The 27,034-nt window shown below is 45.7% G+C and overlaps 1 long non-coding RNA gene across 1 annotated transcript; it reads left to right on the top strand.

The window, feature by feature from the left end:
- The first annotated feature begins 2,033 nt into the window (after positions 1-2,033).
- Positions 2,034-22,332, top strand: LOC135829431 (uncharacterized). Its single transcript, XR_010555815.1, has 3 exons — positions 2,034-3,570; positions 13,459-13,576; positions 21,490-22,332. It is a non-coding gene; the product is annotated as an uncharacterized LOC135829431 (long non-coding RNA).
- The last annotated feature ends 4,702 nt before the right edge of the window (positions 22,333-27,034 follow it).

The raw sequence follows: 27,034 nt of genomic DNA, 5'->3' as shown, positions 1-27,034 counted from the left end.
GATGAGATGTTTCAGCTACAATGTAGACAAAACGTCCGTGTTCAAGAAAGCCGTCACTTCATCTTCTGTCCATCCTCAATAGCACGTTCAAGCAAATACGTCTGAAACACAGTAGCGACAATCCGACAGCGGCGACACGCCGTCTTCTCCGAATGAGCTTCTAGTTCTACCGTTCTAATTCAGATTCCCCAAAAAATGTCAAAATAAATAATAGATTTCCACCAAGCTCGCTAGAATCTTGCGAAACGTCAACATGCAGGCATTTCAAGTGTTCAAGCGTGCGTAGATTCTGCTCAGCGGCTCAAGAACATTCGCCAAGCGAAAAAAGTCGATGAGAAAGATGTAATGGTGGACGAAATTACGAAAATCGGAAGAAGGTGTTCGACCCAGTTCGACTATCCTGGACTGGATTGGCAACGTCCAACAATCGGATTCGTTTTCTATGGGGTCTCATGAGCTAGTGTGCCAAAGGGCGTTTAGTTGGAGCTTCAGTGCATCACCTTCGCCGAAAGAGGCCCTTTCTGAGATTTGGCCGATGGACTATTTTGTAGAAGGCATCAAGACACCCACCGTAGATACATGTTCACTTTATGGGTATACGGGTTATGTACTATGCATGGTACTACGGCACATACGGGATACAAGTAGTTTGTCAATCCGCCGTGGCACCGACGTCACTCCAGCCGATATCTTTTTTAGTCTTAGTCACGTGGTGCATGCCGCGTACTACAATCATGTATAATCATAATGGGACGTCATACATAGGACGAAACGGTTTGTACCGGTCAGTCATGTACATGCACATCCTTTGACAAAAATGGGACGTGACGTGAGCACGTGGACAATCCCACACGTCACTTGTGTTGTGATCACCTGCACTTCCGAAGTAACGAAAGTAACAGTTTACGGCATCACTGAAACTGGGTTTCTTTGATTTGACGGCCGAAAAACGGCGAAAGGAGGATTTTTGGCGACAGGAATGGATTGTCCAAACAAAATTCGTCCAGACTGGTGTAGTCGTGAAATCCTCGCGATCGGTAGAATGCGACGCCGCGCGGCTGGGGAGTCTGCCTGCTAATCGTTGATCATGCCTTGATCATGCTGATCAAGTCATTGGCCGGCCGGCGATATCGATTTCGACTAGGGGTGAAACGGTTCGGGTAAGGAACCGGTTTTGGAACCGCCAGCTGAAAAGATTCGGGTACCCGTTCCGTCAAATTTCGAACCGAAACTCGAAAAATCTCGTTCTTGTACAAATACATGTACACGTCAAGTCTACTCAAGATTTTAAAATGTCTTACCTTACGATCCCCACTCTTCCAAAGAGTTCTCTGGTCATCATGGTCATTATCTTCTTCGCACTTGGACTCTCCGATGGCTCATTTTTGCTCGTAAAAATGTTTTTTCTAAAAAATAATTGTCGCGAACGCATTTTTTCGGTCTGGAGAAAAGAGTGCATGGAACCGATACCCGAACCGTGGGAAACAATGCTGGCATTCGGGTACCCGAACATGAAAAACATGGAACCGTTTCACCCCTAATTTCGACATCACGAAAGGGCTATCGATATCGTGAACCTGAAACTGATTGAAACTGACTTGAAAGTATGCATGTGGGGCGTGAAAAAGACAAGTGCGCATGATTTTGAGAGCTCCACGGTAGCAACGCGTAGATCTACGCCAGCAGCATCTACTGAGTCTACCCAAGATCTTTTAGTTTTACTGTGTAGGCTACTAGAACTACCACACACATGTACTACAAGTACAAGTCTTGTTCCCGATTCTAGAAGTAGAAGTCTAAAATGACCCCGGAGACTCTGTGAACTATTTTTTTATTTGCCTAGGCCTCCTCATCATGCATCAGCTGGGGCCGATCCGAGCTGGTACCAGTGCTAGGACTAAGGCCCCGGTCACACATGCACTTTTTTTGGCGGTTCCGCCAAAGCGTAACTTACGCTTCCGCCGTTGCCTCGGCAACGGCGGAGGCGTAAGTTACGCTTTGGCGGAAAGTTTGGATTTCGCTACGCCAAAAAAATGCGAGCGGACCCTCCGCTTTGGCGGAACCTGCATGGTGATGGCTTTGGAGTTTGGTGTGCTACTTCTGCACTGAGTTCTGGTGTTGTTTGGTTGCCGTTTGGTATTCAGTTTTCATATTGTTCAAGGCTTCTTTGCCAATGAACTGTACGTTCTGGAGATCTCGCGAGCAATACTGCATCGTTATGAGTGTTGGTGAGGGAATAACTCCGAATCCGTCTCCCAACGAGTCATTGGCCCCGATCGCGGACGATCTCCAACTCTCTCCTTCTCTCTCCAAGCAAACGTCCACCAGAGTATGCAACACTAGGACTGCAACCAGGGAGTAGTAGAGTACTCTGCCACACCCTCACTGCAGCTGCAGGCATCCACGCAGTCGCTGGGTCGATGATGGATCATGGAGGAGGCAACGACACCCTGCTATAAAACTATTTGAATTTGATATTGATGTAAACTAAACTAATATTCAAATACACCCGTGCTGGGCCGCAGTGAATGTGCCCCAAATCCACGAGTGTACTTGACATGAGACATTCAGCAGCCTGTCAGCGATCCACGATAGCTCTACTTGTACAAGCGAAGGTCGCTTCAACTCGGACAAGAATATCTAAAATTTTATAGGACGTGCTGCATTTGCATTCTCTCCGCCAAAGCGGAGCGTTGAGGAGCACAGTACGAGTCGTAGTCTACATGTATGTGTGACCGCTGCATCGTTATCACGGGCGATGCCCAAAGTACGTCATTTTACATTATTTTAGTAGTTTAGCATTTTCCAGTCTAGTGCAGGATTTGAGGAATTCATTGTGTCAATTCTTTGGCAAGTGAGGTATTTCTTGTATTTGATTCGGCATGTTGTGTTTGAGAAGTGATCAGTTGTTCCGGCACACTCACTCCTGTCCGCTCCTGGAAAGTCCAATACTGTTTTCAGCGCTATTCCTAGTACTTAGCAGCACGCTATAGCGTCGACTGCGAACTATACCTGGAGTTACTATTAATTTTCAAGATAATTATAAGATGTGGATGAACCTATTGGAACAAATAAAACATTTGCCGCCCTGTCTTCGCTCACCTTGTGAAGTGAATATCTACCCTGTGCCGGCCACTGTCGTGGACTTATGCCATCCTTCTGGATATGTACTACTCGTGATCGCCACATCAAATGGACCACGATAATGTCGTGGGAAGGTGTGCTAGCGGAAACGGTTTTCTTGCGAAGCTACTTCCCCAACCTAGTACCTGCTAGTATTCAGTATTGTTGTCTGTGCGACAAACTGCAGTTGACTTGCGATGTGTCGAAACTTTCGAGAAGTGTACACGGAAACGGGCAACGGAAGCGGATTGATAAGCTGCTGCTCTGGAGACGATTTGCAGATGGTGAATGCTGACTCGTCGTCGATGTACTGTGCTGGATCACATCATCTTTGGAGAACGGCACTCGTTATGTCGTCGTTTGTGGGCAGGCAGGAATGGCCGGGTGGTAGGTGAGCGGTGGCGGCTGTTCATCAAGATCTGCTCGTCGTGACTGGAATATGTACGGGTGAGTCTTTGAAAATATTGCTGAGAGAAGGGAGAGTCCAGATTTCCGTCTCCAGGGGGCATGCAACCCCTCCTGCTGGGCTGCCTTTTCAGAGTTTCAAATCGACGTAATTTTTATAATGCAAAACTCCTCGCACAGACAATGTCAGATGGTTGTGCTAAGTGTATAAGTGTCTCCTGGTAGTAGTTGTGCTGCAAAAAAAGCACAAGCTGGATTTGACCGAGCATCAGTGAGTGCGTTCAATCGATTCATGAATGGACTCTTGCAGTTTGATTTCAATGAATCGATTGGGAGCATAATGCCATTATTAATGGAAGGGACTCATTGTCCGGGGGGGGGGGTGCTTTGGGTGCCAAAGCACCCCTCTCAAAAATTCCGATCTTTGGTCGCAGCTGGTTCGAAAGAGACCATAATCCGCGGACCCCTGATCACATGTGCGACTCTGTACATCTCGTACTGTAACAGTCCCTGTTCAGACCAGTGAGTAGTAGGTATTGTACTACTCCCTGGTTCAGACCAAGGTACACGCGTTCTAACATCTGAAACCAAGAGTACATAACCAAGAGTGTGCAACTCGACGATCCCCCAGCTCACGGTGGAATTTTTTTATGACATCAGTCTTTTTGGCTCGCTAATGCCATCATGCGTAGCCAGAGATCAAAGTACAAAGAATTTGTACATCACAGTTACGGTAGTCGAAGCAGAACAACGGACGATAGATCGATGTGTCCTGAACTTGGTGAACTCTCACAGTAGCTACAAAAAATGCGCGGGAAAGCATACGAGGTGGTTTGGCTTTTTTTAACATGGTTGTAAAATGACGTTTTTTTCAGTCACTTCTAGACAAGCTACGTCCAAATGAATTGTTGCAAGTGGAAGTGCTATTCTTCATGCCCGTTGTGTCCAAATATGGGAATGATCCCACTTTGGAAAGTGTCTTGAATCATGTCCTACTTTCACAGTATTCTCAGGATTCAAATAATTGGTGTGTCATTTTTTAACAAATTTGTAAAATGGCATCACAAACTGGGATATTCGGTCATCAATGTTCTGAAGTTGATAGATATCACTTCAAGGATTGCTAGTGGATGAAAATTAATCTGTCAACAGAGGAGTGAACTGCATTGTATGCTGCGAAAGCCGTGTTTTTGTATTTGTAACTAGTGGCTGTGTTATACGGTGGAATTGGATAGATAGCATAGCATCGCAGCGATGTTTTCGTTCTCACAGAGTGCATTCCGTGACCTACTGTTCTTCATTACTGTCTCTGGTGATGGCAAGACGGCCTGACGTCGTCCAAAGGCCCTGCGGAAGCAATTCACTGCCCTCCTCATCCATTCAGGGGCTCATTTTACACATTTTACACAAAATGGCAAAGCACCCACCACTAGTTATACCAGCGTGGCAGGGAGAATTAAATTATATGCACCAAATTTTCTGGTCAATGTAGATCTACGATAAACTGCCTCCCATTTGCCACCACCCATGTTTCGATACAGCCATCTGGAGCAGAGAAACAGCCAGAAGAAAAGCAAATTTTACACATTTGTTAAAAATGCCAAATGTTTAAAAAAGCCAAATCACCTCGTACGCACTTGATCATACTTCAGCCAAAGAATGACGCAGTATAAAAATTAGGCCGTGGGTGAACCCATCGCAGCTCAAGATAGGAGTTGCACACTCTTGGTTATGTACTCTTGCTGAAACCAATCTACCTGCTCCGAATTGCAGTTCACTATTTTGTCTGATGATTGGCCATTTTCAATGAGACTTCTAGTCTAGGGCAACTCCGCTTCGTACCTGCCGTTGTACAGTATCACGTTAGACCTCAGTAGATTCGGCACATGATTTGTATCACACTCCAAATGTTTTGGTAGGAGCAAGGAATCATACACTCACGTCATGGGTAGACGTAGCAACACGGTCCATGGAAAACAAACACGTCAGACATGCATGTAATAGTTTGTTTGCGCTATGTTATGCATAATGTAGTTCTGGATATTGAGTGTTGGCGTTGGAGGTTGTGGAAAGGCAAAGAGCTTACTTTCTTTCATGTGTTGCAAGTGTGTGTACGGCAGCAGAAGAGTGAAAGTAGCGTTCGAGTGCAGTTTGCGGTTCTGTGGGAAGTAATTATTATAGTGTACGTATCTTACTGCATTATCAAACACTGCGAAGAGAAAAAAAGGGTTGAGAAATCAGGCTTAAATTCGATGGAGAGTGTGACAAGTCTGGAGAAAGTGGCATCCAGGGAGCAGTAAAATACCATAATCACGGGTCCCTGGTCGGAGGTTTGTCATTCGCTGATTGATCTTCAGCGTCAAATGTGGGGCTATTTATGCTACCCCTTCCCCCTCCCCCCCCCCCCCCCCCCTGCCGTATTGTGGATCTAATAACACGCGTGAAAGGACCAACATACTAGTAAGTGCATGATTGTACTTTGTGTGCGTAAAGTCGTTTCACCCACCTTCATCACTATCCTGGTTACGCCCCTGTTGTCTCTTCCAGAGCCGGGTCAGCCGAGTCGACCTGCTAAGGGAGGGGGGGGGGGGTACTCATACCCGTTTGGATAACGAACACTGGTTGCCTAGTGACCCGCTTAGAGGTTTGTTTGTTTATTTTATTTTACTTCACCAAGTGAACAGGCATTTCTGCCTTCTCACCAGGTCCGGAGACCTAGTCATGTTGAGCACATCGTGTTATACTTGACATGCTGCACAATTATGTGACAGGCTGCAGCTTGTGCAGGCATGTGGGCATAGAGGGCTCAGTACGCGTACGTTCAAACATGTACAATATTGTTGGTTGACAGCATGTTACAAGGCGGAGGACCAGCTTGATCGGAAACAGTTTCTTTTTTGAAGGGGTAACGGCCTCTTTCACAGGCAAGATAAAGGCATGTAGATGTGAAAAATAGAGATAATTATCATGGAAAGAAAAATTAATATTCCAGCACAATACATTGGAAAAAATGAAAGAAAATTCCACATGAAACAGACGAAATTCAGTTCTCAATTGCCGATGCCTACCCCAGCACCATCCTGCGCCGACAGGCCGTTCAGGCACCTTCTGGACCCGCGTAGCCGGAGTTCGACTGCATGGAACACTGCCAATTGGTTACGAATTCGCACCCAAGCCATTTTGACTGAAAAGGGCTTGTCCCACGTGAGTGCGAGGCAACCAGCAAGTCGCTTCTGATACCAGGCATATTCACGATGCAGCACTCCATTCGTGTAACACACCAGTGGGGTGAAAGACTCACGGAGGTCCTTCTTTTTCTTCGCGTTGGCAGCGCGGTTAGAAGTAGCTTCCCAGGATGAATGGGAAACAGTGCCTACATACGGGAGTCGCAAAAGCACGTTTACGACTCCTGGATGTACATTATAACCTGACCCTGAACACACTCTATAGCCTCTGACCCGGTTCCAAGAGTTGTGCTGGGCACATGTGTACACTGAAATCCTAGAGCAGACACTGAGTGCTCTTTGTCTTTGCGAGACTTTCCCCTAGGGATTAGGCTACCGGGGATCACACACGTCCGTGGCTCCTTCTTTCTACAGTTTCTACAATAAGAAATTTGGATTTTCAGAAGGGCTCAAACGGTTAGTCCGATTAACCGGTTGCAGACCGGTTACGAAGAATTAACGGTTAACCGATAAAGATAACAAATAATAACGGTTACGCAGTAACTTTTCAGTCAATTTTTCAAGTATCAGGTCGTTGCAAAGTATGCACTTTCGCAGGCTGTCCGCACGCGTACGCAATTTCTGGGCTGTCAACTCGGTCATATCTGGTCTCTTCGTGTGAGAGTATGTATGAATAAGCATGCAAGAGAATATACATGTGTGCGTTGTACTGAATAGGGTACATTTTTGAATAAGTATAGCCAAATATAGGGTTAAAAAAGAGTCCGCAGGATTGCCGTGGCTTATAGGTTATAACCGTTAAACCGACCGTTAGCTTAGCAGTTAAAGGGGAAGTTAAGGCAAAAATTAAAATTTCACCAGTTGTAGTCTTCGGGGTGCTGAGTCGAATGGTCGTGGTCCGAGGAAGCTGAAACGCTCCCTTCCTCTTTGAATCCCAATTGAACTCGCACACTTCCACCGAAACTGGGTGACTGCGCCCTACTAGATGGGGATTTGTATGCAAAATGTCACTAAAAGCGCCATTTCGTTCTTATAAAAGCATGGATGACCGCGATTGGCCCATATGTTGTAGTCTTTTGGACGCTCAGTCGATTGGTTTTGGTCCGAAAAGGCTGTGATGCAGCGTTCCTCTTTTATTCCCAATCGAACATGGTTGAACAAGTGGTCACGTGCTCCTGCGTACGCCAGTCACCTGGTCACCGTGCCTGCAGAGTACAACTTACTAGCCTGTTTGACCTTTTTTGGGTGCAGTCCTGTCACTCGAGTTGAACTCGAGTTGAACCTTGGTGTGAAAGTTGTCGCCTGCTGGCGTGGTGACCAGGTGATTTGGGCACACAGGAGCACGTGACCACTTGTTCAACCATGTTCGATTGGGAATAAAGGAGGAACGCTGCATCGCAGCCTTTTCGGATCAAAACCAGTCGACTCAGCGTCCAAAAGACTACAACATATGGGCCAATCGCGGTCATCCGTGCTTTTATAAGAACGAAATGGCGCTTTTAGTGACATTTTGCATACAAATCCCATCTAGTAGGGCGCAGTCACCCAGTTTCGGTGGAAGTGCGCGAGTTCGATTGGGATTCAAGTAGGAAGGGAGCGTCTCAGCTTTCTCGGACCAAGACCATTCGACTCAGCACCCCGAAGACTACAACTGGTGAAATTTTAATATTTGCCTTAACTTCCCCTTTAACCGTTGGGGGTAAAACCGTGACCGTTTGAGCCCTAATTTTCAGCAACTGTTCCGGATACTTGATCGATTTACCATCACTGTGGATAAGAGTCAGTCTGTAGCTCAGTTGGTTAGAGCATTGCTCGCGAATAGCAAGGCCCCTGGTTCGAGTCCCGGAGGTGTGACTGGTGATTTTTTCTTTCTTTCGTATCTGGCTTGCAAGTGTTGAGTTTCGGAGAGAAGAAGAGCAGTACGAGGCATGTGGCCACTCATTTCCTATTACTTTGAAGTTCTCCGTGACGTACAGATTTGAAATTGTTCCCGTATACTTATTTATTGTGCTACACATATGTAATGTCATGAACTTGACATTCTGTCTAGATAGCACTGGTAAAGGACTTATACTCTGGGAAGGGGGATGGCAGGGAGAGAGGGGGGGGGGGGGGTCTAGATGACATAGTGCTGTGGCAACTCTGCACTACGGACAACCATAGGACTTCCCTCTACTTGATGCTGACACACACGCACACACGCACGCACACACACACACACACACACACACACACACACACACACACACACACACACACACACACACACACACACACACACACACACACACACACACACACACACACACACACACACACACACACACACACACACACACACACACACACACACACACACACACACACACACACACACACACACACACACACACACACACACACACACACACACACACACACACACACACACACACACACACACACACACACACACACACACACACACACACACACACACACACACACACACACACACACACACACACACACACACACACACACACACACACACACACACACACACACACACACACACACACACACACACACACACACACACACACACACACACACACACACACACACACACACACACACACACACACACACACACACACACACACACACACACACACACACACACACAAACACACATACACACACACATACACACACTTGTGGTCTCAATGCTGCCAACAACACGTTTTTGTGCACCTATATTATTGTCTAAGGGGAGAGAACAATATAATTATGGCATTGAAAAGGATCGACTGCACACGCATTCTGCACAAACATCAAGTCGAAGGTGGTGAGCAATGTTCCAAGAAAATAGGATGCAGTGTGAAATGCTCCAACTTACATGACTTGGAACCTTACCCTTCACCTTTGCCTTGATGTTTGTATAGAATGAGTATGCAACGAGAGAGCTTGGAACCTCAGGGCCCTACGCTATGCTTTTTTGCCTTGATGATGGCCTAGACAAAAAAAGCATAGGGATGTTAAAAAAATTTCTATATATTCTCCCATTTTTTAAGACATAACCTGGGATTCGACCCCGCACTATCGCCTTGCATGCATCCCCCGATATACTTCGCATACATACTAATTCTTCCAAGATGCTTCACGTTATGATCTTGCATTTCAACGCCCTATTTGAATATTGTGGCCAGCCGTCTTTAAGGAGGCTCCAACCCTTTGGGGGTGATTTTTTTTCTTCACAAACCCCCTCCTTTTTGTGGATGAGTGTGCTCTATATCATCCCATGTTACTCCACAAAAAAATTCAGGGGGTGTTTCCGCGGAGATAAGGCTGTTTGAGGTGTATTTCTAGGGGTGGGTGTATTTATCGATTTCGGCCTAAATTTGCTTGTTTTGGGGTCATATTTCAGATTTACCAGTTGTCTGGCTTCTCTTTGTGAGTGCAAGTCCTTTCACACATCACAGTGAAGCATTTGAGCAAGAAAATCTGGCAATCAGCATTGACTACTCAGAAAAATAGTAATTTTGGTACAAAAATGAACTTCGCAGAAATGCCCGTCCGCAAAGTACAATTGGGTGCACAGCTTCATATTTTCTTCATGGACATGCCCTTTTTATTTTATTTTTGGGATCCTCATACTTCATAGAAACTAGAAATATATACTTTTAGGGGGGTTACCGTGCATTTTAGACCTCCACAAATAAAAATAGGACAGAAAATTGGCCGATTTTCCACCATTCTTGGAATTGTTATTTTTCAGGTAAGGTGATCATTCTATGCATTCCTTGTGGTATTACTCCAATTTTTTGTGTCAAAAGCATTGAATGGTCCCCCAGATTGTTATAGTATACATGGAGACTAGATGAGGCCATGGTTCCTGGGCTTTTTAGCCCTTGATCTGGATATCGGCATGATCCATGCACAACGTTATTCATGATCCAGGCCGAGGCCTACTGACCCTGAGCGCAGTTCAGACCAGCTTTGCATCACAACTCTTGCAATATTTCACTCCTAGTATTTCTAATAAAGCAACAGGCAAAGAGCTTGAGGAGGATAACAATTATTATATTCTGGGGGGGGGGGGGCAGTTTCATGTTTGTAGTACATGTACAATGTAGATGCAGGTTCAACTCAATATTGGCAATGAACGACTGCTAGTAATTGTAGCACCCATTAGGTATAATCATAACACTATTCCCAATGACATGGAACAACCACAAGTGTATGTGGGTGCATGCGCATGGCACACATTGATACATACATGTACGCTTCCATGCACATGCTCACAAACAAGTACCTCTTGCACACACAAATACACGTACGTCATATACGCGCACCCGCAATAGCATACACCCACATGCAAATGCATACTCTTGAGCTTAGTTACCATATTCTGCTGTCCATGCACTTGTGCACACGTGCGCGCGCGCGCACACACACACAACATGCACTGCGCGCGCGCGCACACACACAATATGTAGGCTCACACGCGTGCCTGCGTATGTGCATGCACATAGTGCTTATGGGTACAGGTGCATGCATTCATCATAATAGAACTGGTGCGAGTAGTGTAGGAATATTTTCAAATCACTGGTGCTGTACAACACAACATTTACAAAAATACTTCACACTCTGACCGTGAATAGAGAATAGTACACTGCAAAACAACATACTCAATTTTCAGTGCTGCATTTTATTCAAGTGGACGCAGGTGATGACTTACTGCTGGCGACGTTGGCAGCTGACAGGTCACAGCTTTCGTAAATAGCCCAAGTCACTGAGCAGTAGCTCACCAACGATTTACCACTCACTCAAGACTGCAATGTTTTCAGCGTAGCAATATATTTCGCCACTTGAGAATTAGAAGTGGATCCACTTACCAGCGTCTGTGCACCCACTTCAATCTCTCTCTCCAAAACGCGCTTACAGTAGGTTTTTTTTGGTCCCTGGTGTTACACAGCCATCGAGACGCTTGGCTCCGTTCTCCTTGGTCATTTTTTCGTCAAGCAAAATTGTTCAGGATCTCGAGAAATGGAGCTGTGAAGTCAACTTCTTGCTCACACCAGCGATGCTTTTGAAAACATGCCCTGATACCCACTGACACAATGGAAGAAAAAACAACAGGAACCTCGATGGGGCCCAGGGAAGACTACAGGTGAAGAATGAAACAATATTCCCTGATAAGACTGTCGATCGCGGAGTTCAAATTTTAGTAAGTTGAGATGGGAATTTCCCAACTTTTCGCACTTATCGGCAAAAACAAGACTTTTGCCTGCAAAAAACAGAGCGCCAGACCGGCTGCGCAGCGCAGAAGGTTGGAGCCTCCTTAATGGTACGGTATGGGACAGGTACGGTCGAGGGTAGTACGACACAGTCTACCGCCTTGATGACCTAGGCAAAAAAAGCATGAGTATGTTATAAATTTTTCAATTCTCCTTATTTTTCAAGGCATAACCTGGAATTCGAACCCGCACTATCGCCCTACGTGCATTCCCCGATACACTTCGCATTCATACTCATTCTTCCAAGTTGCTTCACGTTATCATCTTGCGTTTGAAAACCCTATTTGAATGTTGTGGCCAGCTGTTTGTTGCCAGCTGTCTTTGATGGTACGGTACGGTACGGGACAGATACGGGATAGCGCCAGGCGTGACACAAACAAACACCCAATAAAACACCAAACGAGAGAGCTTGCAAGCTCAGGGCCCTACGCTATGCTTTGTTGCCCAGCTCATCGTGCATGTTGTTAGAACTGATGGATATATTTTTTCCTTTGATTTCCTTTGACCGGCGTTGACTCTGCCGATCACGGGCGTTCTGGAGTGGACAGGATGTCTGTCCTGACGTTTCCTGGGACCGGCGCTGACTCTGCCCATCACGGGCGTTCTGGAGTCGACGGGAAGTCTGTCCTGACGTTTCCTGGGAACGACGGGATCTCTCTTCCAAAGTATGTTTATGCTGACGCATCCTATCACCTATTCGGCGTCTATTCTAATTTAATTTCCTCCCCGTCTCCCTATTTCTTTCCAAATCTCCCTCTACATCAGGGAGTCGTATACATAATACGACGAATATTGGTACGGTACGGGACAGATACAGGAGCCCGCAAATATTGTGGACAGCTGTTATGCACAATCCTGTAGAGCCTTTGTAGTCACAGATACGGGACAGATACGGGACAGATACGGGATAGCTCCAGGCGTGACACAAACAAACAAACACACAAACAAACACCAAATTAAAGCTGTGTGGACCCTGGCTAGCGCCAGACGTTACTGAAGTAACGTCTTCTGCATAGCTACGGGAATTAAAGCTGTGTGGACCCTCGCTAGCGCCAAACGTTACTGAAGTAACGTCTTCTGCATAGCTACAGGAATTAATCCTTTTTACTGCCATAATTATATCCTTGAAAAGAATTCGGGTGGACACACCCATTCCCATAGCGCTGCACATCACATCCGAACCAGTTTCGTTATTTTACACTGTTTCGGCACTTGGCCATCGTCAGGTAATAACAATGAATTCATTGTTATTACCTGCACTTGGCCATCGTCAGGTAATAACGGAACTGGTTCGGATGTGATGTGCAGCGCTATGGGAATGGGTGTGTCCACCCGAATTCTTTTCACAGATGGAGCTGCAGGAAGCCTCAGCCCTTCTTCAAATCATATCCTTGTCCTTTGTTTCTTTCTCTCTTTTCTCCCGTTTTCTGCTGGTATCATGCCTAACACTGGGCGTGGCCCAGGCGAAGGTTAGGCTGACGCCGATGCCAACACCACAGGGCTACTGCTGCTGCTGCTGACGACGACGATGATGATGCAAACTTCATGTCAAATTCACCAAAGCCATGGCCTATCTTTGGCGTAAGTCAAGAAACTTTTGTGTCATTCTAAAGTGGCAGAGGCCATGTGTGACTGAGTAGTATAATTTGTAGACGGTTGCGATGGAGTTTTCAAACCCTTTGAAGTTCGAACCTCAGGAATTTTCTTAACTTCAAGGGTTCTCCTTTAGGAAATTTCAATTGAGATGTTATTCTCAATTGACTGGGATCATTTAGGAAAGAGTTCACCAATACTGCGATGCAGCGAAGATCCCCTTAACCCAAAATCTGGTCAACCGAGTTTGCACGAAGGGATCGGGTAAGGAACAGTTTTCCTTGTGCAGGACAGGTTGAAGTGAAAAGGACCAAGGAACTACAAGTTATGCTAGAATCTCCACCAACATCACCAGTTACTAAACATTATAGTGCAACTTGTAGTTCCTTGGTCCTTTTTACTTTTCATAAATATTCCTTGGCTCTCCATCCGAGTTCATTCTGGACATGTTGCAAAAGCATACACGAGTGTTTAACCTTTTGACAATGAACGCACGTGCAGTGTTCAGCTGCTATGCTAAACATATTATTTTATTAGTGGTGGATTCACAGCTGCTTCTATTCCCTGCGCTACTGTAAAACCGCAAAGTCTAACGTTTTAACGACCAATTTTTATTCGCTATTTGAAGAAACGTTATCCCGAACCCAGCGTGTCAAAATGCACATACATCGATGCATATTCTTGGTGGCCAGGTAGCCATCGTTAAATTTTCTGCACGTTATCATGCCAAAATTACAAAAACGTTAAACATTTTGGTCGTTAGACTTTCCAGTTTTACAGTATGCAAATGACGTCACAGAGTGACATCAGGCATAGGGTAAAGGTCTACAACACATTGCCAGCAATCGCATGTCATCACGTACATTGAAAATCAACATAATTTTGCGAATCGACCTTTTTTTCAAGATCACTTTTCAACGAGGACGAAGCAAAGTCGGCCGAACGCAGCCTAGAGGAAGAAAATCACCCTCTCCACTTCACCATCACGATACTGACATAGATACGAGATGAAACAACTAAAAAATCCACAAGAAAACTGTACGGCCATCATCGCGCTGACTTTGGTCTGACTTTGGTCTGACTTTGGTCTGAGAATTTCTATCACGATCAAAAATGTACGAGGAGCACTCAAAAATAAGCCACAGACGTACCTTTATCGCTCTCTACTCCTTTTTCAAGGCACAAAAGTCGACTCTCCACTTTCAAACCAGGAACCAGACATACCAGTGGTCCTTTTCAGCTGCTCCACGAGCGCAGGAAATGTTCACCAAGGGGCGCAGAGCAGCATCCATTCCAGAAAAAGAGCTAAAATACGAGTGAGACTGCATGCCTGAGTACATGAGTACATGTATGAGTACATGCAGAAAATAGTCAATTTCAGCGTTTCTGCTCCAAACAGCAACTACCTTCGACTAGAAACAAAGATTACACCAAAGGATCAAACAACAACCATTTTCTGCAGTTTTTTTGCAGATGGCTTCCTTGTGCTTGGCCCAGCACGCCAAAAATCACACCTCGGAGGAGTACAAAAATTACAACTCTCAGATGTCCTCAATTGCTGGCCATGACTACAGTCCGTATGTTTGTGTTTGTGTTCGTGTGTGTGTGTGGGGGGGGGGGGGGGGGTGTCAATGTGTGTGTGTGTGGGGGGGGGGGGGGGGGGTGTCAATGTGTGTGTGTGGGGGGGGGGGGGATGTGTCAATGTGTGTGTGGGGGGGGGGGGGGGGGGATGTGTCAATGTGTGTGTGTGGGGGGGGGGGGATATATGTGTGTGGGGGGGGGGTGAGGGGGTATGTATGTGTGGGTGGGGGGGAGGTTAGGTGTGTGTGTGGGGGGAGGGAAGTTACTTGTGTGTGTGGGGGGGGGGGGGGAGTTTTGTGTGTGCGTAAGGGGGGGGGGGGGGGGGATGTTGTCCGGGTCATAACAGCCAGCTGGCTGTCGTCCGACATGCCCAATCTCGTGACTATGTATGTGAAAGACCATGACTTTTTGTACGAGTATGAGTAAGGCGGGTCATATCATGCGCGTCTTCCGTAAAGTACGAGCAAAGATATATTGAGGTATATGTTGGATATTTCGAGCAAAATGCTCCCGGCATTAGCATGACATGGTGAATTCTATTTCCTAAATTGAAGTTATCTGAGTTGTACAATTTCGAAGGGCAGAGATGCCCTTGAACGGGAGTGGTTTTTTTAATACTTTCTCCGCATCATCTAAATTGTCACAGTTTGACTAGTGACTTGTGACTTGTTACTGACATTTCCATAAGCTAAACCATACGAATACTATTAAACAAGATGATAGTCTGAAGTCCAGAGTAACGTTCCAGGACAGTTGGACTGACAGTTTTACGTGGAGATGAAGGTGTCGTCGTCGCTGCTTTCAATGGACGAAAAAATTTCATTCTGCAGCAAAATTCAACTTTATCGCTCTTGCCCGCATTAGTTTGCTGACCCCTCAATGTTTCTCCAAGCGCTGCCGCTTGTTCCACGAAGTAATTCTTACCGCAGCTCAGGTAAAACAGTGATGAGCTTTTGAGTGGATGGTTACTAGTAAAAGCACGAGGAATGTGCAGGCCACAAAGACTGACTGATCTCACCTAGTCGAAAGTACCATCGTAGCGACATCAGTGAAAAGATTGCGTTGAGTTCAAACTTTTACCATTCCATCAACAGAAAATAGAACTTTGCCGTCACCCTATACTGCTGACTGTCGTCTGTAGCCGATTCCTTACCTGTGGTACGACTGCTGGTGAATAAATACCCCGTTTTATATCAAAAGTTAAACTGCGACAATTTCGATGACGCGGAGGAAGAACCTGTAAATGAAGATTGTATCCAATGAGCAAGAAAGGTGCCAGCTGAGGGCCCCCTCTATGCATATTCTTCGCCAAGGTCAACAGACTAGTACAGGTGGAATCCTGATAATTCGAATATGGCTTAATTCGAACATACCGCTTAATTAGAAGTTTTTCCAGGACCGATTTCTATCAATACGAGTCCCACAAAAAATTCTGATAATTTGAACCTTGAACTGGATATGTTCGGTTAATGAGAAGTCCCACAGATTCTACTTACATAAAAAATGTGTGGGATTTGTGCTGATAATTCGAAGTAAGCAAAGTGTAATTCGAAGTTCACTGTACATTGTACTGGTCAGTTCAGTTTGCATGAGCAGGCTGTGCCGGTCAGCTCAGTATCCGTGAAATATGTGTCTAAGGTCCATAGCGCAACTCTGCGTGACCATTTGTAGGCACTTCAGTCACGTGACAAGATCTGTCAAATTTGGCTAAGGTGAGAGTGCGTACTTGCGTGGTATCACTCAAGTGCCTGTGCAAAACTGTACAGGTACGCACCATGCTTCGTTGCACGGGCCTGTAGTTCAGTGCATCGTACTGCTCTGGCGTTCAGCTTTCAGTAGAGCCTACATACGTCATAGTGCGTACATTTTTGCGACTTGCAGATCATGTACACTTCCAGCAAAGAGTTTTTTCACAAGGAAATGTTGTTAGTACGCGTTGGAAACGTTGCCTATCGTCTTCAGCGTCGTGTTTCCATTCAGAAACAGTTGAGTTCTTGTTCACCAGGGTTTGCGCATAGCTGCGCAAGGAGGAAATATGGACGTAGATAGTGAGGAGAAGGGCTTGAGGCGGAGAAGAAAGATGCGTCGTCGTCCTACCTGAGCCAGTTTTCAAAGCGTGCTGAAAGCCAATGTTTGACCCTGTTGTGCTTGAACGGCTACTGATGTTTACGAACAATCAAACGGCACAGTGGCTACAGGAGAAATCCGCTGATGAGAGGGACACTTTGATCGACGCATCCAGGCGCGCTGCACCAAAATTCTGTGGGAATCTCGAGGCTCGCCAGCAGACAATTCATGACTGCTGTATGGAGCAAGTGAAGGAGAAGGAGGCAGGCAGCACACGCAAGAAAGAACAACATCAAAAGAAAAAGGAGACTTTGACGGAGATCACAGCTGTAGGTGGACTCTGGATCTCGAAGGAGGCAGCACAGGAGCAGCTCTCAAAAATGTTCTGTGTCACTGACGAACACACGGGCCTTGCTCTCAATTCGCAGCTTCACTTCTGCAAGTTCGTTCTGCTGCAGAAGGTCCAAAGTAATTTAGTTTGCACTTTCTACTGGTACAAAGGAGCTGCCAATAGAGAAACTGGTTTCCAACATCGAACCTCTGTTTGAAGTGGCGTTAACGTGTGCATGTGCGTTGTGTATGCAGAAATTCCGCTTTCAATTCATTTTGCGTATGCTATCTCGGTGTGCTTACCTTCTGAGTGCCAGAAGAATGCCTTTTATAGCATTTAGCAGCAGCAGTGGCCTGCTGGTGAACTCTATGTCGATATTAGCTAATTTCACAGCAAACCGAAGCTGTTACTATGGGGTTGCCATGGGTTACTATGGGTTGCTATGGGGTTGCTATGGTGATTGTGGTAACAATTGCCGTATTCTGGACTATTGTGAACTTTGATCAGTATTTTGTTCATCCATAAACACTTGTTGGTGTTTGTGAGAGCCGTGTGTTCGAAAATGCCACTCTGAAGTTTTGCAACTATATCCACTGATAACACTTTGGGGATGCTGTTGGTACTACAAATTGTATTGTTTTCGCCTTATGCAATTGCCTCTCTTCAACCCTTCATATCTCACTTGTGTCTTTGTGGATTTCAATGAAATTTTGTGTGTGACCTTGTGATATCCACCACTGTCGATTTACGATGCTAAACCTGGGAGAAACCCGACTGGAAAAAACCGGCTGAAGTGCCTACCATTTGAGCATTTTGACATACATATTGTGTTGTGGGTTCATGTTTGGATAATTAGAATGTCCGGATAATTAGAAGTTTTTCCTGGCATTTTGAGGTTCGAATTTTCAGGATTCCACCTGTAGTTCCTATTCAAACTGATTGTACCGTCCTTGCAGTAGGGATAGCAAAGACTTCTATATCGGTTTAAATAGCACGTATGATGACGTAGGTAGAGAGCAAGAATGGCGTGGTCACCTTTTTCACACATCGGATTTCTCTTCATGAATTTCTCTATGTGTTGTATTCGTTTGGTGTCATTATGAAGTTCTTTCAAAGTCATGCCAACGCTTTTTTTCTCTCTGGCGCGTTTCTTTGGTGCACGCGACATTGTTTGCATGATTCCAATTCCAGTCTGGGTGAGAATGGGGAAGAATCGACTATAGCAATTCCTGAAAAGAAGGGTAATGAGTAATGATTTTACTTGACAATTGACTGCTCGCGACAGCCATCTCGAGCACACGAGAAGACCCTCGAATCTTCGACTCGGCAAAGCGCCACTCCCTGCTCAATACACATTATTCCCGTAGCTATGCAGAAGACGTTACTTCAGTAACGTCTGGCGCTAGCAAGGGTCCACACAGCTTTAATTTGGTGTTTGTGTGTTTGTGTGTTTGTGTCACGCCTGGCGCTTTCCCGTATTTGTCACGTACCGTACCGTACCATCAAACACAGCTGGCCACATACAGCTGGCCGCACTATTCAAATAGGGCTTTCAAACGCAAGATCATAACGTGAAGCAACTTGGAAGAATGAGTATGAATGCGAAGTGTATTGGGGAATGCATGTAGGGCGATAGTGCGGGTTCGAATCCCAGGTAATGCCTGAAAAAATAGGAGAATTGAAAAATTTATAACATCTCTATTCTTTTTTTGCCGTCATCAAGGCGGTAGATGGTGTCGTACTACCCTCTACCGTACCTGTCGCGTACTTGTCCCGTACCTGTCCCGTAACTGTCCCGTACCATACCGTACAATCAAAGACGGCTGGCCACAATGCATATTCAAACCGGGCTTTCAAATACAAGATCATAACGTGAAGCAACTTGGAAGAATTAGTATGTAGGCGAAGTGAATCGGGGGATGCATGCAGGGCGATAGTGCGGGTTCGAATCCCAGGTTACGTCTAAAAACACAAAGTAGAAATTTATAAGAATTTATAACATCCCTTTGCTTTTTTTGTCTAAGTCATCAAGGCAAAAAAGCATAGCGTAGGGCCCTGAGCTTCCAAGCTCTCTCGTTTCGGGATATCCACCCCTCCTCAGTTGAGCTCGAGTAGACTGAGGAAGGTTGGCCCTGAATAGCACAGCTTATAAAGAGATCTTCAGGTCCAAACATCAACAGAGACAGAGATACAAACTCACAGAAATGCTCTGCTTCAAACATGACAAAGACCTCATGAACAACAGATTTGTTTGGAAATTGGAAACAGGAAGTCTGCTGATGAAGACTAGCGGAGGAGTTGGGGAGTGGGTGGATGTTCCCGTTGTCGACAATGCTGAAAAATTGTTTTGGTCCCCGTACAACACTCCAAATGCGGTTTCCGTCAAGCTAGTTGTTAGTGAGCATGGTCGAGTCCTCGGACGCGCTCGTGCTCTAGTTGCCCATGGTATGTTGTCCCCCTATTCGCCTGATGTTACTTTGAGTGGTAGCTGACAACATGAACTGCAAAAGGTGCCCTCGCGCGGAACTTCACTTCTGGGTCCATGGCATAATTTGAACGTGCACCGCTCCTGAAACTCTTAGATCTGCATTGCCTGTTCTCTTTCAATCTCTTGAAGTCTGTAATCAGTAGACAAGTTCAATGTTTTGTTTTCTCAGGCGTCTTGACTTAATATTTCAGTTGCTAGTCATTTTTACCAGCTCGCTTGCATTCCAGTTTAGGAACACCTACATTTATATTCTCACATGAGCTGGTACAATCATCCACAAAGGCTTTCACTTCGGGAGCTCCGCAATTCTTTTGTCATGGAATTCTACCATGTTTCCCTGGATGTGGCAAATGGGATTTACGCCTTTTGCCTCGGGTTGGAGGATCTGATCTATCCTCCCCACCGTTTAGGAACCGCAACTGACGCCTGATCATGGGGTGGTGGCGTCCCACGGAAGCGGAAAGGTGGTTCTTGACCGGGGAGTTGTACGAATCCTTGTTCTTGACCTGCCCGGTGCACAAACCCGTCGAATTGTTCTCCCCTGGATATCTAATGGTGTAGCTGAATTGTTACTGTATTGTCCTACTGAACATTGTCCTACTGAGCATTGTCCTACTGAACATTGTCCTACTGAGCATTGTCCTACTGAACATTGTCCTACTGAGCATTGTCCTACTGAACATTGTCCTACTGAGCATTGTCCTACTGAACATTGTATTGTATTTATTTAAAAGGATTCTCCAAAAGCAAATGGATGCTTATCACGGAAGTCTCCCACATAAATATCGCAAGAAAAATGGGGAAATGGGGAGAGGAGAGTGGAAGATGAAGCATGGGAAGAAGGGAAACAAGTACCTAAATATCGAGGTATAAAAGCAGGAAAGAAATCGACGAGGGAAGAAATCACCTCTGCAGATAATAGCGGGACATTTAGATGAAAAAAACCCAGCAAGGATTAATTTCAAGGAAAAAAATTTCTCAAACGGAAAAGTTCGGAATTCCAGTCAGAGAATATCTATGCTGAGAGTAATGAGCCTTTAGAGCAATGCGAAAATTGACAGAGGACTGAACGCAGCGGATGTGTTCTGGAAGTTTGTTCCATTCCACAGATAAACTGAAGAGAGGGGATTTAAGGAAATGGGCGCCAGAACGAGGTAAAACTATAGAGGACGGGTGACGACAACTAAGGGATACATTGAATTTGAAACGAATTAGCAAAGACGGAAACTGGTAAAACACATGATGAAAATACAGCAAGGACAGAATCTGACGACGCCACTTCAGGGATGACCAGTCACAAGTACGATTAAGAATCTGCTTCGGGGTTTCCCACTCAGGAGGGTGCCGGGTCTTTTCCTACTGAGCATTGTCCTACTGAACATTGTCCTACTGAGCATTGTCCCTTTTTTTTGCTATCCATTCCCCTCATTACAGGCGGGTGTTTGAAGGTCACACACGGCGGGCCTGATCAGCCTGATCAGCCTGATCTGCAATCAAGATATCTGCTTCACTCAGAGTCAGTTGCTCCAGGTCTCTGTGTTCAGCGTGAGCCGTGATCTAGGTTCTTGCCATGACCAAGTGGACATCGAGTAATGACTGTGCTCCATTCAGCCTGTGAGTGGGGACATTCAGCAATGGCCATGCTCCATCCAGCCTGTGAGTGGGGACATTCGGCAATGACCGTGCTCCATCCAGCCTGTGAGTGATCCAGCCTGAGAGTGTTTCAACTAATTTCTTTGCTATAGGTTAGCTGAACTAGTGCACAGCATGTGTTTGCTCCATACGTATATGGACACTTCACTTTCAACGTTTCGTGTCCCCCGCTTGGTCTACCCTGCATTTCTTGAGAGCAGACTTGGTTCACGGTCCCTTGGGCAAGCGAAAGGTCAGCATTGCACGCTACGTTGCTGCCACGTTCCTGGATCATTTTGAATATTTATGCAATGAGTAGTCAGCTGCAGATATCCTTACGGAGACCGTGCTGCCCAAGGATGATCTGTACAGATACCGGCAACGCCAGTCACTATATCTGACCTTTGCATGTGCTGGTAGAGCTGCATCTGCGTCATACTTGGTTATATTCGAGGATTGTGTCTACATGTATGTATCTGCGCTCAACGTTGGAGCCAAAAACAATATTGCCATCTCACCTTTCCCAATATCTGTGCTCTGCAGGTACCTAATGTTTCCTTTCATGTTATACAATCATGTAGATGTTTCTCACATAAATTATTCACTTGACATGGTTACCATGGAGATCTAATACAAGTAGAACAACCTCGCACTCCGATCTGTTTCCGTTTGCCTATCCATTGTGTGTGCCGAGATGAATCGGCGGGTGGTGCGTGGGTGTGCATGAACAGCGTGCGATGCCGCTCGAGTCGCTATGGCGATGAGTTTTGAGAACGCTGCCCCGTGAGTAAGAATGTCTATATGTTGAGTGGTCCAGAAAGGGAGGATGGTGGGGTCTTGTGAAAGAACCAACATTCTTACCGCGATACCCATGTCTAGAAATAAGCTCTGCTGCTCTGATTCAGAAACACCATAAGGAAAAAAGGAAAACTGGAATGAACCAGAAAGAGTGTTCAAGTAATATTGCCCGGACATGCAGGACCACTGTAATGACATCATGTCAAAAATTTATCAATCTTAAACATGCAACTACTGCATAATTATGTATCATATCCCACTATCTGGCAACTGATTGCGTTTTTCTTTCTTTTTCCAAAATCCTACCTGGAATTGAACTCACAACAATGCAGTCACACTACAGAACAGAAAACACAGAACAAGCCCGAATCTCAACTGCACCCTTGTCCCTGACTCTCTGGAGAAACGACACCGATATATCTTTCCTGGGTACCAGGTGGGAAAGGAAATACATGGAGTTTACACATTCAGGGCTGGAGACAGAGGATATCGTCCCAGTAGTTTCTTGCACCTGATGAAACGACTTTCTGACTCATCAGCACACCAGGCACCCGAACAGCCAATCGGCATTGCTAACGCTTAGTTCTTCACTCAAGGCAGTCATGCTAATGCTTATTTCTTCACTCAAGGCAGGCAGGTTGAGAGGAGATTATGTGTGGAAATAAGAGAAGTATATTTGTACCGTGTTTCAACATCATTCCCACATTGAAGCGGTGTGCATGGAATGGGCAAAGGAAAGACTCGCTTAACACATGTATAGATGAAAGAAGAATGCACATTTTTTTAATCTGTCAGCCAAAGAGAAAATAATAGCGCAGAAGGCAAATACATATAGCACGTATGATAACACCTAGTAGAAATAGGGAACCACAGTACGGACAGAACTGAGATCGTTGAAGGCGAAATCCAGAGCGATCAACATGGACTAATGGATATACAACATGTGGACATACTGTAGCATACTGCGGCTTGCCAAGCCGTGCTCAAATGTGTGTCTGAAGTGTAGCAACACACACCTGAATAGAAGGCTCTCATCCTGCATACTGCGGCATGCCAAGCCGTGCTCAAATGTGTGTCTGGAGTGTAGCAACACACACCTGAATAGAAGGCTCTCATTCTGCATACTGCGGCGTGCCAAGTCGTGCTCAAATGTGTGTCTGGAGTGTAGCAACACACACCTGAATAGAAGGCTCTCATCCTGCATACTGCGGCATGCCAAGCCGTGCTCAAAATGTGTGTCTGGAGAGTAGCAACACACACCTGAATAGAAGGCTCTCATCCTGCATACTGCGGCATGCGAAGCCGTGCTCAAATGTGTGTCTGGAGTGTAGCAACACACACCTGAATAGAAGGCTCTCATCCTGCATACTGCGGCATGCCAAGCCGTGCTCAAATGTGTGTCTGGAGAGTAGCAACACACACCTGAATAGAAGGCTCTCATCCTGCATACTGTGGCGTGCCAAGCCGTGCTCAAATGTGTGTCTGGAGTGTAGCAACACACACCTGAATAGAAGGCGCTCATCCTTCATACTGCGGCATGCCAAGCCGTGCTCAAATGTGTGTCTGGAGTGTAGCAACACACACCTGAATAGAAGGCGCACATCCTTCATACTGCGGCATGCCAAGCCGTGCTCAAATGTGTGTCTGGAGTGTAGCAACACACACCTGAATAGAAGGCTCTCATCCTGCATACTGTGGCGTGCCAAGCCGTGCTCAAATGTGTGTCTGGAGTGTAGCAGCACACACCTGAATAGAAGGCTCTCATCCTTCATACTGCGGCATGCCAAGCCGTGCTCAAATGTGTGTCTGGAGTGTAGCAACACACACCTGAATAGAAGGCTCTCATCCTTCATCTCAACTGATTCATCGGCCATATTTCGACATGCAAGGATATATTGTCATGATAAATTAATATAACACAGTGCCACTCACTCCACTAACAAGGGCCGGGTGGAGAGGGGGGGGGGGGGGAGACAAGGTATCGATGATGTCCACATCAAACCAGTGAAAACGCTCCCAGTTTTGCGAATGTTCAGCAATCAAGCCTGTGCCCCAGCTGTAGTGACAACACCTCGACAAGGAAAACAAACAGAGAGCAAACCAAGAAGATTTTATGTTAGTTAGGAGTCAAATCACCTTTAAATCGCAACTACGGTTTGATACACCATGTGTTGTAGAAATTATGAGAAGGATACCCACATAATTTCGGTGCTGACAGAGGGAAAACTAAGCATTAGTGTACCTTTTGCTACACAAGAGATATTTCACTAAACCACCATAGACAAAAAGCAGCTGTTGAGAACATTGAAATCCGTTGGAATGACTGCAGCTCGCTCTCTTATTTTTATATATATATATATATGTTGCTTCTACCCAGCAATAAATCAATCATTAGCAAAGCGAGCACATGAACAACTGGTTCACGTTCACAGTGCTATCTCTTAGCCTGTCAAACCCTATATATAGGGTTTTCAGCCGCGCGTTCTATCTTGAGCTCTCTTGAGAGCCCACTTGGCTGCTATGGCAACTAGACGCCTGGGCCTACATACGTAGAATGTACGTACGGTTCTCTTGCTGAAGACCGTGATCATTTTGTTGCTGTTTTCTTCGAGTACGGTTAGTTTTAGTGCAGCGCTGTCGTAACATTTTCTAAACCCTATATCTAGGGTTTGATTTTTCACGATGGAGGAAGAGCAACTTGAGTTAGTGGAGACGAACTCGGGCGATGAGAATGTTCCTGGCGACCTGGTGTTGACTCAGGATGATGATGTCGATGTTCCAGCAGCGTCGGATGCTCCTGAAGAAGAAGGCGAAGCATCAACAGCGGCTGTCGCAGCTGCCGCTCCCGCCATTGCCGTTTCTGCATCAGCTGATCCACACCTGGGTCGGAAGCAGCAAATGCGGCGACACTCGCGCACGTCGTAGGAGCGCTCCTGCTAACATCAATGGCAATCCAGTGAAAATATCAAAAAAAACAAACAAGTGAAACTGTGTGTATTGTGTGCCCAGTTGTGAGGACTGATCAAACCCTTTCTTTAGGGGTCCTAACCCTATATATAGGGTCTTTATGTGTAGCGTTATGTCAAACCCTATATATAGGGTTTCCTGGTGACAGGCTAAGAGATACCAGTAGGCCCGCGTCTGCAAGGCCAGTGCCCCATGGCCGCTGGACCTCTCACCATATTTCAGTATTCACAACAGTAAGTGACATTTTCAGTAGTACTCGCATGGGCATGCAAAGTCTACAGTACTGCTGGGCGCCGACACAGAGTTACACAGGGTTACACAGGGTTACGCAGGGTTACGCAGGGTTAGGCAGGGTTACGCAGGGTTACGCAGGGTTACACAGGGTTACACCGGGTTACATAATAGAGGAGTTCCACACAACGTAGTGATGGGTTTTCCACTTATGTAAAGTTGCTCCACATTGTGTGGAACGTCTTTATTTATAACTGTACTTATCACATGGTAATTGCTACGCTGGGCTTGCCACGTTGATGGTATAACAGTACTCCCAGGACAGGGTCAGTATCAATTTTCGTTTAACGATCGATTCAGTTCGTGAAACTCAGTTACAGAAAAGCAACTGCTTGTTCTTCTGGCTGTGTTTTTATTAATGTAGCGTTTATTGACAATGATATGTATTGTGAAAACAGGACCAATCGCCAACCAGCCAAGGCAGCTTTGACTGGAGAGCGATGCAACGAGGAAGACAGGAAGGGTGTATTTTCACAATGTCACGTAGGGATAGAAACAGGGTCTGGTTCGCAAGCTTCATTGCTATTCTGTTTGTATTTCCGGCTTATTGTATAGTTCGGTTTTAATGATGCTACCTTTCTTCGGTTTGCTTATTTCTTTTTCCTCTATTACTGAAGGGTAACTACTCATGAGTGACCAGGCGTTGACGACTTGGCGTTGACGACTTGGCGTTGACGACTTGGTGTTGACGACTTGGCGCTGTCCAGAGGATGTTTGCGATTGACGATTGCGCTCTAGTGTGAGGCAATACGCCACGCGAAACATCGACTCGCAAATCACCTGCTGTCGAGAATTGCAAACGAAACATTCATCTGTGTATAGGCGCATTCAGATATGAGCTACATTGCCAGCACTAATTTACTTGTGAATCTATCTCCCCAGCTACGTTTTATTACTGGGAAGCAGAAATATAACTGCAGCAACAAAGGCAGAAGGAACACACAAGGAGTGGAGGCCAAGAAAATATGAACCGACCCAGACTGTTTGTAGCTTGGACAACCTGGTTTCATGGCACTAATCACAGAAAATTCGGAGCGCAATTAATAATTTCGAGCATTTCAACATACTGCACATGAGTCTTATTAGTGGTGTTGCAGCAGTTAACTTTGCGTTAGGTCATCACTCCTGTACATCCATGCACTAGCTCGCCGCCAGCCCATATGACACATTTTGTCCTTTGGCCTGGATAGCTACGTGCGTTTCCATATGTTCCATAGCTACCTAGGCTCATTATCTAGCACTCTTTTTCTCTCCCAATTACTTTCATTTTCTTTCTTTCCCTTTCTCTCTC

Source organism: Sycon ciliatum, chromosome 13 (genome assembly GCF_964019385.1).
Source record: "Sycon ciliatum chromosome 13, ocSycCili1.1, whole genome shotgun sequence".
NCBI classification, from domain to species: Eukaryota; Metazoa; Porifera; class Calcarea; order Leucosolenida; family Sycettidae; genus Sycon; species Sycon ciliatum.
Note: the sequence above shows the minus strand (reverse complement) of the source record. Positions and strands in the feature narration are given on the sequence as shown.